This window comes from Alligator sinensis, unplaced genomic scaffold (genome assembly GCF_000455745.1).
Source record: "Alligator sinensis unplaced genomic scaffold, ASM45574v1 scaffold321_1, whole genome shotgun sequence".
Lineage (NCBI taxonomy): Eukaryota > Metazoa > Chordata > Crocodylia > Alligatoridae > Alligator > Alligator sinensis.
In genome coordinates this window covers 884,537-890,658 of record NW_005841969.1, presented here as the reverse complement: position 1 = coordinate 890,658, position 6,122 = coordinate 884,537, and positions in this window count along the sequence as shown.

The window sequence follows — 6,122 nt, the reverse complement described above, 5'->3', positions numbered from 1 at the left end:
TCTAAATCTGCTCTCTGCTAGCTTGTGGCCATTATTTCTTGTAACCCCTGGGGGCGCCTTGGTGAATAAAACCTCACCAATTCCCTTCTGTGCCCCCGTGATGAACTTATAGGCAACCACAAGGTCGCCTCTAACCCTTCTCTTGCGGAGGCTGAAAAGGTCCAGTTTCTCTAGTCTCTCCTTGTAGGGCTTGGTCTTCAGGCCCTTTACCATACGAGTGGCCCTTCTCTGGACCCTCTCCAGGTTATCCGCATCCCTCTTGATGGGGATTAACACTACAACTGTGGATAAGTAATTAGCACAAAGGAAAAATATATTGGGTTATGTAGAAAGGTAAGTTGTCAAACTGAATAGTAATTACCAGTGGACTTTTTCATGGCTCAGTTTTGTCAGGAGGTGATGTGACTCCACCAGATTGTTGGTTAAGACATTAAGTGACATGGCTACCCGTGACTGGTATTTGGTGATGCAGTGGCGGAGGAATGAGACCTTAACCTGCACTATCATGCGGACAGTGTGTGATCGCTAGTAGCCTAACCAATCAGTAGTTGCCCCTAGAGCGTGACTGGCCGGACCAGCATCTCCCGAACTCAGGAAGACAGCCTGATCACCTGTCTTGTCTGGACAGACCCCTAGGCCTCTAGCTACATTCCTAGCATAGGCTACCACAACTTATAGCTAGACCACGCACTATCCGGAACGCCCTGTGTGTTGCCCAACTAGGCATCATACTTGTACTGATAGTATTTTCGGCTGCAGTCGACCTTCACGATTACACCTTGCTTGTTACTCGCCGCTACCCATCAGTTGTTCGTTTTTCTACCTGTACCACGTCGTCTGTGTCTACCTGCCACTGTAAATAGTATTCAACTCATTAATCATCTTGTTGGTTTGTAAGTAAATTTATGAATTTTCTTCACCTACTACTTGTCGCGCTTTTTCCTCTCTCACCCTTGGCATCCCCGAGCGTGTCTGGGTTGGTGTCACTACTCAGGGCCCCACTCGACACGCAACTGAGGCCATTTTCCAAACACCATCCTTGAATTATGGCCCACAAGTTTGAGGACCTAACACTTTTATTAGAAGTCTTGGTACTGAAACTAGACGTATTCTCATGAAATTTATGGATGACATCAAGTTTTACCTAAACAGAATAGAACTAAGGTATTAAAGCTTTATTCTAATATATAACAGTATAAAATGCAAATGTGAAATGTAGTTTAGGGATCACTTAACAAGAACATCCATCTGTAAGATGGTCTTGGGGGAAGGGAAGCTTATAAATTGGAATCAACTTAGAAACAGCAAGTCCTGGCTTTATTGATCAGGCATAGGACAATTATGAGCTGCTAATGTGCTGCAGCTTTAAAAAATGCTACTGAAGTTCTAGAGCATCTTAGGCAAGACAAAAGAGGGTATTATGAGTCTTTTGGGGATTGGGTGTTTGAAAGAGAAGGGAGCAAAAGAGCTGCCTGGTGTTTTTCCAAGAGGCTTTCCATGGTTCTCAGCAGAGGGCTAGGGAAGTATAGTAGCAGGTCATAAGAGGGGCAAAAGTGTACTAGGAACTTATGTACAAGGCATTGGTAAGACCCTATTTAAAAATACTAGGGTAACCAGAACTGTACAATGTCCAAAAAAAAAATAGAAAAAAGGGAAAAAAAGATGGATGTCAAAGTGGAAGTACAAAAAAGGATACTAAGAGTATTAAAGGAATACAGATACTATCTTATGAAACAATTGAAGGAGCTTGGCCTGTTTAACAAAACAAACATTGAGAGGAGCTATGGTTACTTTTCAGGAATATGTTCAAAAGGTGAATGTTGGCATGGGAGAAGACCACAGAACAAATTGCTACAACTTGATTTTGAACAACTTACATGGAAAATTAGAAGATTATGTCAATCGGAGGCCAGAGGTTGTTAGCCAGGCTAGTCTGAAGTCAGGTAGAGAGTAGGACAGCTTGGCATCTTAGAAACTAATTAGTTCAGAGGTGCATGAGCTTTCATTGGCAACTGCCTGCTTTGAAAGGTGCTATGAATAAACTGCTAAAGAAAAATGTGGAATGCCCTTCTGGGATAAGCAGTGGGTGTAAAAAACTGTAACTGTCTTTAGATCAAGCTCTGCAAGTTATGGAAGGGACAGTATGATAGGAGAGCAAGCCCTTGGTTCAAGGATCAGAATGTACGAGTAAGGGCAATCCCCATGTTGGGGTATAGAAGTTGCTTGTAGTAGCAGTCCCATAGTTCAGGATCTGAAAGGGCTAATTTTCCTTGTCATTTGGCTTTCTTCTTCCCTGCCATGAATACTTTATTAGTTTCTGGTGTTGTTTTGTTTTGTTTCACACTTTTTCCCTTTATCAGAAGCATTTGGATAGTGATCACATTTAAGGTTGAGAAGCTAGTACTTCATAGGTTCCTTGTTTAAATGGTCTTGCTTTTCCATTCCAGGCCAAACTGGAAGGAACTCTTCCCCCCGCACCAGTCAGACTGGGAATGGGGGGTTGCTGTTCTGTTCCTACAATCCTCTGAACATATTAATCAGTTAGTTTTCTGCCACTGCAGTGCTAGGGTATGGGCAGCATCCTTGTCCTCCCTGCCACTTTACCTGCAAATATTGCAGTGCTCATTTTCTGACTGTTGTGCCTTGTAGTTGTAATGTGCAAGAATATGGAGTAAACAGTTTTTAGGCATATTTGGGTAAATGGCTACCTACAAACATAGGGGACTGGAGTTATTGGCCAAGGAGGCCACTTGTAGTTCTGTGATCTGAAATGCCTACTTTCCAGTGGCTGGCGTGGGTCGGAACAAAATGTATCTTAAGAGTAGGCTAGCTTAATGTTATAAGAGATGCTAGTGAGAACTAAATACTATAGAAGCTTGGCTGCTAATCATTATTTAAGTGTAATTATACTGTAAGAAATATATCAGTACTACCAAGGCAATAAACATTTATTTAAAAAATGTTCACACTTGTATACAAATATCCACAGGTAACATCCAATTATGGAATGATTTAGCATTTTTAGTTCATATAAAAATGTGTTTACAAGATGGAAGTAAACCAGTGACATGACTTGAGATGTTTTTGACAGCCTTATATTAAACACAGTCACAACATTCATGTTTGTTTTGCTCTAGTATGAGAATATCACATTCACAACCCTATCCTTCATAACTGGAAGGACTAGAAACAGAATCAACTGTTGAGAAACTGACATTTTTGGATACAAATCCAGTTGCTTAGGTGTATGGCCCAGTCAGCAAAGGAACAGGGATTTAAAAATATTGTCACAGCCCTCATTTTAGGGATATGGATTTAAAAGGTCCCAGTTCCAAAATATTAACACATGAGTGTTTGCAGGATCAGGGCCACAAAAATATGTCCGTCTTACTTGTATAGCATCCCTCCTCCCAAAAAAACTTAGCCATCCCCAACTGAGATATATGTTTTAAGTAAAGAAGCTGGATTTCCCTGCTGCAATGGAGATGCTACAATGAATGCCATGGGCTGTGCTGCCTTTCCTTCCCAGCCATGTGGAAGAGCAGCCAAGTCTGCTTCACAGGTCATTCACTGTTTCCTTGCAAACCCCATTAGCAGCTGTGACAGGGTTAAAACTTGAACTGTCAAGCTTGCAAGGTGAGAGCGAGTGGTGTTGAAGAACAGACTGTCCCTGGTCCGTACAACCTCAATTCAGCTGTTACTTTGGAAGAGTTGTTTTCTTCACTCTGCCTTCCCAAAACAAGGTGCATATTTTATCTGGGGAAATGTGGTATGCAAGAAAATATGGTAATTTGAAAAAGATTTAAGAGAGGGCTAAAGAGGAAAGTTGTACATTTAGGACTTCTCAATCTACAAAGAAATGCAGTTTCTAAAAATAACACTTCTTAAGAGTAAGGGCTATAGAACTGTCTGAAGATATCAAACACATCACACAACAGTTAGTGATCACATCTAGCTTACAGTCACCCCTACTCCCTCTCTTAGAGCTAATGGCCTGTTAGGAGGAGGTACAGCTAGAAGGCTTTGGCCCTGGAAAAAGGTTATTTAACTTTTGCATAGGTCTCATCATTACCCAAAAGGGGGAAAAAAAGTCAGCACACTGATACCAGTCAGTATTAGTCATAAGGAATAAACAGCTGAGATCTAGATCTTGATTCTTATTTAAATAGTACCAGTATTTTAGAACATAGGTAAAAAACTCAAAAATCTCTTTAAATAGCTATCGTTTATGTTGTTATAAATCAGGATACTGAACAGAACTATTGTAACAGTATTCTTAAGTCAGTAGTTTCAATGTGGATCAGTGCAGATCCACAGCTAAGGAAAGTTAGGAGCTTACTCTCTTTCAAGTGCTATATAGTATTTGCAGTAGTAGACACCTTTCTCCAAATATGCAATCCTTATGGAGCTGGAAAATTATTTCCAAGAGCACCTGTCACTTTTTGCATTAAGTATAAAAACTGTATACAAAAAAAAACCCATATAAACTTTAAGTATTCTGAATTATCACACTGATTATTTTACAGGACCATGCTAATTCCTACTGCATAAACAAATATACAAGGAAAAAAGATCCACACAAACTGGTGGAATAAATGTTTACATTTAAAAAAAATGTATCAGTGATTTGAAATTTACACTTAACGCATTGGCACTTTTACCACTTTTTAAAAGATCCCTAAAAAGCTCCAAGTCTAAAAAAAACCTAGCAATTTGGAGGTTTGATTAAGTAGTCTTTGGCCTATGGGTTAGTCAGATAAAGGGTTTTTAAACAACAATAAATAAAAGAATGACTAAAATATATACAAAAACACATCTAGTATTCAAGCCTCTTTTTTTTAAAACCTGTGTTTAGTAATTTGGTGCAAGCAAGGTTCTTACAACTGGCCGTGTGTAGACGAAATGAGAGGCATGTGTGCACAACACTTTAAAGCAGGCTAAATGCTTTTGCACTGGTTTAATGGTGTGAGTGTTTGCACGCCTCAGTGGTGTATTGTGCATTAATTCCAGCTGCTGTAGGAAATTCGGCAGTGTAATGCTCCTTAAATAACTCGGGGCACAGGAAACTAAAACTCCTTCGAGGAGTTTTAGTTTGCTGCCCCTATAGTCACAGAGTGAAGCACTGGGCTCTGTGCAGGTCCACAGCTCTGCAGGAAGCCCTGCAGACAGCCTGGGAAAGCAGGCTCTGCCCAAGAAAAGTGGCAAGCCTGATCTTTCCCCACTCCCCCTCAGAGCCTGCCTACCTGCCTCAGCTGCGTGGGGGCCTGGTGCTTCCCTCTGTGGCTGCGGTGCCCCCCAGGACCGCCCAAGCCAGGTGCCTGCAGATGGGTGCTGCCCGGAGGGGCGGGGGGCTGCCGCAGAGAGAAGCACTAGCCCCTCTCTGCAGCCCAGGGACTGCTCTGCCCGCCGGCAGCTTGCCCTCCCCTCCCCGTAGGAGAGGCAGCAAAGATGCGTGCACGATACATGGGCTCAATCATCCCTAAATTGAAGCGGTGTTTTTTAGAACCCACCGCTTCAATTGAGGTCCCCCGTTTCATCTACACATGCCCCCCCCATTAGAAAAATTATAGCAACATGACATTTGTATGTTCAACTTCAGACTACACTTTAGGTTAAGCCCCAATTGCTGTAGCTGCAGACCTCAGATTCTACTTGAAAAAGTGTTTAAAGACCACAGGATATATAACAGGCTACACACAATAAGGAGGGGGAAGGAGATGATATTTTGCATCTGATCTTACATTCTTTGCACACTCACTGACTTCAAGTATGCTGAAGTCCTTATTGTACACTGATGTGCATACTTCATAGAAGAGTCAGTTCAATATGCTGTTTATAAATGTGAGTTAGTCATAGAGGCAATTTTAAATAATGCAGATAAATCAGTTCAAGCAGTCTTAAAATTTTAGTTGTGCAAAACAAAATCCTCAGAATAAGTAACAATATCTACAATCAAAAATACAGGTCCATATTGTATGTAGGTCTCGAGCCATCAGTATTTCATTAATGAAGACGCTAAAATATATTTGGTGGGAGAAAGTTTTCCCTAAGAGTAACTTTCATTTTCACTCCATTTTGTAATCCATTGTTTTTTCTCATGATCATCCTTATATTTTCCATCT